Source organism: Gekko japonicus, unplaced genomic scaffold (assembly GCF_001447785.1).
Source record: "Gekko japonicus isolate JY-2015 unplaced genomic scaffold, Gekko_japonicus_V1.1 scaffold4810, whole genome shotgun sequence".
Taxonomy (NCBI): domain Eukaryota; kingdom Metazoa; phylum Chordata; class Lepidosauria; order Squamata; family Gekkonidae; genus Gekko; species Gekko japonicus.
In genome coordinates this window covers 989-8476 of record NW_015161560.1, presented here as the reverse complement: position 1 = coordinate 8476, position 7488 = coordinate 989, and the positions used below count along the sequence as shown (strand labels likewise).

Genomic DNA, 7488 nt, shown 5'->3' with positions numbered 1-7488 from the left:
GTTCATTAATGATTTGGAGTTGGGAGTAAGCAGTGAAGTGGCTAAATTTACGGATGATACGAAGTTGTTCAGGGAGGTGAAAACCACTGAGGATTGTGAGGCACTCCAAAAGGATCTGTCAAAGATGGGCGAGTGGGCGTCAACATGGCAAATGGGGTTCAATGTGGCCAAGTGCAAGGTGATGCACATTGGAGCCAAAAATCCTAAATATAAATACACATTGATGGGGTCTGAACTGGCAGAGACTGATCAAGAGAGAGATCTTGGAGTTGTAGTGGATAACTCACTGAAAATGTCGAGACAGTGTGTGACTGCAATAAAGAAGGCCAATGCTATGCTGGGGATTATTAGGAAGGGTATTGTAAACAGATCAGCCAATATCATAATGCCGCTATATAAATCAATGGTGCGACCTCATTTGGAATACTGTGTGCAGTTCTGGTCACCACACCTTAAAAAGGATATTATAGCTTTGGAAAAAGTGCAGAAAAGGGCAACTCGAATGATAAAAGGGTTGGAACACTTTCCCTATGAGGAACGGTTAAGGCGCTTAGGGCTCTTTAGCTTGGAGAAACGACGACTGAGGGGTGACATGATCGAGGTTTATAAGATTATGCATGGGAAAGAGCAGGTAGAGAAAGAGGTACTTTTCTCCCTTTCTCACAATACAAGAACTCGTGGGCACTCCATGAAACTGCAGAGCGGTCGGGTTAGAACAGATAAAAGGAAATACTTCTTCCCCCAAAGAGTGATTAACACATGGAATTCACTGCCACAGGAATTCACTGCCGCATGGACGGCTTCAAAAGGGAATTAGATAAGCATATGGAGCAGAGGTCCGTCAGTGGCTATTAGCCACAAGGTATAGATAAGGACTCTGGGGCAAGTGATGCTCTGTCTTCTTGGTGCTTGGGGGGGGGTCAACAGTGGGAGGGCTTCTAATGTCCTGGCCCCACTGGTGGACCTCCTGGTGGCACTGGTATTACTGGCCACTGTGTGACACAGAGTGTTGGACTGGATGGGCCTTTGGCCTGATCCAACATTGGCGTCTCTTATGTTCTTATGTAACATCTCTTTTCAGTAAGCTGCTGCTGCATTAGAGGGACAATGGATGTACCAACGGATTCCACTTTAAAACACAGAATTAGAAAAAGGTACCGCTGGTCGAGGAGGGACCTGGGAATTATGGAAATATGAAAAGATGAAGGTAGTTCTCCTGTATGTCATCAAAGGCTGATTTGGGCAGGGAGGGGCGAGGTGAAGAGTGAGCACGTCAACGCGGTGGGATTTGTGCTATATAAATATTACAATGTGCCAGTCGGTGGTCGGTTCGAAATCTTCTCTAAAATGCCCTTTGTTGTCTTACAGCAGAAGCAATCGGCGTTGCCAGCAGTCCCATCTGGCCCCTCCTAATGGAAGTGCTGCTGGAAAACGCTGCTCGTGGAGGCTGGGGTTGGAGGGATCTCTCACCCTTTTAAAAATAATAATTTGATAACCTTATTATCCCGTCAGAAAGGCAAGTGTCTACAGCCCCGACGTGGTCTAATGGTGAGGCTGAATGCGCTTTGATCTTCTTTTAATAGCCGTCGGAATCAGCCGAGAGTTGTGTGTTATCTGGCTATAATGGTCCCGGGGGGGGGGGGGGGCAGGAAGATATTTTTATTATGGAGAGGAATAATGAAAAAAAAAAGTAGTGCTTCCCCCCACCCTTTCGTTCGGTGTAAAGGAAAAAGAAAGGGGTTAACGCCGAAATGAATGCTTCCCGGGTGTCGAAGATGTAGCATCCTTTCAAAGGGAACAATGCCTTTCCCTCTTATGAACTCTCGCGGCGACGGCTTTGAAAGGGAGGGCCAACAGGTGGCTTCAGCCTCGGTTAACGTGCTTAAAAAGACTCTTCGGCCCAACCCGGAGGATCCTGGCCCAAAAATACCCAGTTGTAATGTCCGTCAATGGAACTGTCAGAGAAAGGAGAAGATTTAGAGTAGCTTTTATTTATATATATTTATTTATACCTTCAATTTCTATACCGCTCAATCCCGGAGGCGCTGAGCGGTTTACAAGCGTTTTACATTTCCTAACTAGGGCCACATACTTTTGTACCTCACTCTCGACTGGGAGCCCTGACCTGGGTTGGCCCAGGGTGGCTTTCAGTCTCCTCCGATCTCAGAAGCTAAGCGGGGTCGGCCCTGGTTAGAACTTGGATGGGAGACCACCGAGGAAGTCCAGGGTCTCAACGCAGAGGCAGGCAACGGCAAACCGCCGATGAATGTCTCTTGCCTTTGAATGTCTCTCGAAAAGGCCAGTTTGGCATAGTGGTTAAGAAGAGGGCGGGCTCTAATCTGGGAGAACCGGGTTTGATTCCCCCACACCTCCGCATGCAGCTGCTGGTGTGACCTTGGGTCACTCACAAGTTCTCTCAGAGCCGTCCTCTCAAGGGCAGTTCTCGAGAGAGCTCTCTCAGCCCCGCCTACCTCACAGGGTGTCTGTTGTGGGGAGGGGAAGGGAAAGGAGATTGTAAGCCGCTCTGAGACACCTTTGGGTAGTGAAAGGTGGGGTATGAGTCCAATCTCTTCTCTTCTTGCCTTGAAAAACCCATAAAGGATCTCCATAAGCTGGCTGAGACTTGATAGAACTTGCACACGCACTATACTGGGAGGAGGTCATTTGAGCCCTGAGAAACCATCTGTTATTTATATAATTAATTTGTGCTCCCCCTTTCTCCCTAAGGGGAACCCCAAGTGGTTTCTATCCTTCTCCTAAGAACATCAGAAGAGCCCTGCTGGATCTGATCAGTGGTCCCTCTAGTCCAGCCTCCTGTCTCACCCAGTGGCCAACCAGTTCCTCTGGAGGGCCAACAACAGGGCAGAGAGGCTGAGGCCTTCGTAAGAACATCAGAAGAGCCCTGCTGGATCTGATCAGTGGTCCCTCTAGTCCAGCCTCCTGTCTCACCCAGTGGCCAACCAGTTCCTCTGGAGGGCCAACAACAGGGCAGAGAGGCTGAGGCCTTCGTAAGAACATCAGAAGAGCCCTGCTGGATCTGATCAGTGGTCCCTCTAGTCCAGCCTCCTGTCTCACCCAGTGGCCAACCAGTTCCTCTGGAGGGCCAACAACAGGGCAGAGAGGCTGAGGCCTTCGTAAGAACATCAGAAGAGCCCTGCTGGATCAGAGCAGTGGTCCATCTCGTCCAGCCTCCAGTCCCACACAGTGTCCAACCAGTTCTTCTGGAGGACCAACAACAAAGCAGAGAGGCCGAGGCTTTCCCCTGATAAGAACATTAGAAAAGCCCTGCTGGATCAGACCAGTGGTCCGCCTAGTCCAGCATCCTGTCCCACACAGTGGCCAACCAGTTCCTCTGGTGGGCCAACAATGGGGCATAGAGGCCAAACCCTTCCTCTGATGCTGCCTCCTGGCTTTCGGATCCAGAGGATTAGTGCCTCTGGATGTGAAGGTTCCCCTCAGCCACCATGGCTAATCGCCATTGATAGACTTATCCTCCATGAATCTATCTAATCTGCTTCAAAGCTATTTATTCCTGTGGCCCTTACTGCATCCTCTGACAGCGAGTTTCACATGTAATCACGCTCTGTGTAAAAAAGTATTTCCTTTTGTCTGTCCTGAACCTACTGCCCATCAGCTTCACTGGATACCCTCAAGCTCTAATCTTTTGGGGAAAGGAGAAAATGTTTTCTTGGTCCACTCTCTCCACCCTATGCATAAACCTCTATCATGTCCCCCCTTGGTCATCTCTTTTCTAAATTCCTCTTCTCCATTTTATCCTCACAACAACCCTGTGAGGTAGGTTAGGCAGAGAGTGTGAGAGGCCACCTAGGAAGGTTCTATGGCACGAGTGGGGATTCAGACATGGGCCTTCCAGCTTCTTGTCTGAGTCTCTTAACCATTACACTACACTGGCTCTTTGTTTTGAGTTCAGCACAAATCCCCTCTCCCCCAGCAATATTCTGAAGAGCTTATAACATTTTCTCCTATGAAGATTCAACAGAAGCTTCAGATTTAACTAGAGCAGGAAGGGACTGTGGCTCAGTGGTAGAGCATCTGCTTGGCATGCAGAAGGTCCCAGGTTCAATCCCTGGCATTTCCAGTTAAAAGGACCAGGTAGTAGGTGATGGGAAAGACCTCTGCCTGAGACCCTGGAAGCCATGAAGTGGGGCCATGGCTCAGTGGTAGAGCCTCTGCTTGGCATGCAGAAGGTCCCAGGTTGAATCCCTGGCATCTCCAGTTAAAACGACCAGGCAGTAGGTGATAGGAAAGACCTCCGACCGAGACCCTGGAAAGCCATGAAGTGGGGCCATGGCTCAGTGGCAGAGCCTCTGCTTGGCATGCAGAAGGTCCCAGGTTCAATCCCTGGCATCTCCAGTTGAAAAGGACAAGGCAGTAGGTGATGGGAAAGACCTCAGCCTGAGACCTTGAAGAACTGCTGCCAGTCTGAGTAGACAATACTGACCTTGATAGACCAAGGGTCTGATTCAGCATGTGGCAAATTTGTTTCCGTCCCACCAGCAGACCTGAAGCATGATAGTATGCCTTAAAACCCACAATGGGCCAAATAAACCTTGCAATAAAATCTGAACACCCACAATAAGGCCATGACAGAAACAGTCCTAGAGATTAGTGGAGCGTCTAGGGAGAGGACTAAAACCAAAGAAGAAGATTTATACCCCGCCCTTCAGTACCCGAGGGAGTCTCAGAGCAGTTTACAATCTCCTTTCTCTTCCTCTCCTCACAACAGACACCCTGTGAGGTGGGTGGGGCTGAGAGAGGTTCTGGAGAGAACAGCTCTGAGAGAACTGGGACTGACCCAAGGTCACACCAGCTGGCTTTGTGTGAGGGAGTAGGGAGTCAAACCCGGTTCTCCAGATTAGAGTCCTCTTAACCGCTACACACCAAGCTGGCTCTCCCCACCAAGCCGAGGAATAGAAATCCTTGTAGTACATTAGTTGGCGGTAATGCTGAGAAACCCTGACCTAGATGGCCCAGGCTAACTCTGTCTCCTCAGATCTCAGGAGCAAAGCAGGGTCAGCCCTAGTTACGTCCCACCAGCAGACCTGAAGCATGATAGTATGCCTTAAAACCCACAATGGGCCAAATAAACCTTGCAATAAAATCTGAACACCCACAATAAGGCCATGACAGAAACAGTCCTAGAGATTAGTGGAGCGTCTAGGGAGAGGACTAAAACCAAAGAAGAAGATTTATACCCCGCCCTTCAGTACCCGAGGGAGTCTCAGAGCAGTTTACAATCTCCTTTCTCTTCCTCTCCTCACAACAGACACCCTGTGAGGTGGGTGGGGCTGAGAGAGGTTCTGGAGAGAACAGCTCTGAGAGAACTGGGACTGACCCAAGGTCACACCAGCTGGCTTTGTGTGAGGGAGTAGGGAGTCAAACCCGGTTCTCCAGATTAGAGTCCTCTTAACCGCTACACACCAAGCTGGCTCTCCCCACCAAGCCGAGGAATAGAAATCCTTGTAGTACATTAGTTGGCGGTAATGCTGAGAAACCCTGACCTAGATGGCCCAGGCTAACTCTGTCTCCTCAGATCTCAGGAGCAAAGCAGGGTCAGCCCTAGTTAGGACATGGGTGGGAGACCATCAAGGAAGTCCAGGGTTGCTATGCAGAGGCAGGCGAGGACAAACCGCCTCTGTTCCGTCTCTTGCCTTGAAAACCCTAGGGGGCTGCCATAAGTCAGCCGCAACTCAGTGAACAAGCTTCAAAGAGATGTAGGAAAGCCAGTTTGGTGTCGTGGTGAAGTGCGCACACTCTAATCTGGGAAAACCAGGTTGGATTCCCCACTCCTCCACTTGCAGCTGCTGGATGACCTTGGGCAAGCCGTAGTTCTGTCAGAGCTGTTCTCTCAAGGACAGTTCTGTCAGAGCTCTCTCAGCCCCACCTACCTCACAGGGTGGCTTTTGTGGGGAGGGGAAGGGAGTTTGTAAGCCCCTCTGAGACTCCGAGTGAAGGGCGGGGTATAAATCCAATCTCTTCTATTTTTTCCCTCACCCTTTTAGAAAGCTGGAGCTATCTGAAGTGCAGCATGCTGCGAAACGGCGGAAGCCTTCCAACCACCCATTGTTTCCCCAGCCTAAAACAGTCCCCAAATTGGGACCCAGCTCGTTTTGGTCCCTTCCACATTTGCCCGCCACTCTGGAGTGTCTCAGTGTACAAGTCGAGGCAGTTTAAGTCCACGGCAAAACAGCCGCCCATTCTGCATCTTGCATCCACTCCGCTGTTTCATCGATCCCATGTTGGAACAGAAACCCTGTTGAATGTTATAAGCCTTCAGTATGTGTGACCATGCCAATCTATTTGACAGGTGTCTGACAGTCAGGAGAACCTACACAAACCGGTTCTGACCGGAGCTAAGCTGAGCAACCTCACAGTGACTCAGCAGTCAGCTGATTGGCTGGTTGGTGTATATAAGAAATTGTATTCTGTACATTGTATTCCTTCTTCACGTATGAGCGTATGGCGGAGCACTTTGTCCGAGAGAGCTGTAAATATATTGTAAATAAATCACTGTATATAGTTTACCACAAGGACTGTGTGAGTGTGGTTTACTGCAGTGGAATCTTAGCAGGATGCAAATTGGATCTTTGGTGGAAAGTTGAACCGGTGATGCTGATTGCGCGACCCGTCTGCACGACAAACCCCCCCCCCTCTACATTGCATGGCACTTTACTTTCTTTGATTGTCGGATTTTATGGAAGCCTCCACACCTGGCCCGTAGCTAACATGGGGCCCATGGGGCCTGGCCCCCTAGTGTTTCTTCTGGCCCCCCTCCCTCCACGGCTGCCCCCAAAGTGCTCCAACTTACCGCCTGCACTGTACTTTCATTTAATTAGCTGGTGGGCCCCCTGGGGCCCCCTCCAAAAAAATTCCCTAGCTATGGGGCTGCGAGTACTGCCTGCCGGTTTCACTTCCTTCTATCTCTTGGTTTTATGGTACCACCTGCATAGATTTATGGCCGTTTTATGGCCGTTCAGGGGTGACTCTGCAAGTACAGTGTTGCCCCAGGATATTTGAATGTGTTTTTTGTTGGAAATATGTGTGTGTTGCAAGGTCTAATTCAGTCATTATAGGGTTAATCTGTTTACCTTGTCTGCTGTTGTTTAGACTGACCTGGAAGGGATACCTGGCCAGGCCCAATGGGAAGAAAGCCCAGGAAATCTAAGTCTGCTTACTCACAATCATTGGTTAATGTATTCAGGTGATTTCCTTCTAGGGGTCAAGAAGAAGAAGAATCTCCATTGCTGTTGTTGCTGTTGTTGTGGAGAGACCGTGTGGTTGGTCTGTCCTGTAGCTGTAGAGACGTAGCCATAGGTCTTTGCTATTTTGTAGCTTTTCCTGCGTACCCTTCCCTTAGAAATACAGATTTTTACAAGGAAAGAAGTGCCTCCAGTGAAGCAAAGATCCATTGCAAACTTTGAATATCTGAGTATTTTTGCCAATTTTCCCAACAGTTTTGAGCTGCAC

General features: G+C 49.4%; 1 non-coding gene across 1 annotated transcript; it reads left to right on the top strand.

The window, feature by feature from the left end:
• The first annotated feature begins 4027 nt into the window (after nucleotides 1–4027).
• TRNAA-GGC lies at nucleotides 4028–4099 on the top strand. The gene has a single exon. It is a non-coding gene; the product is annotated as a tRNA-Ala (tRNA).
• Nucleotides 4100–7488: the final 3389 nt, after the last annotated feature.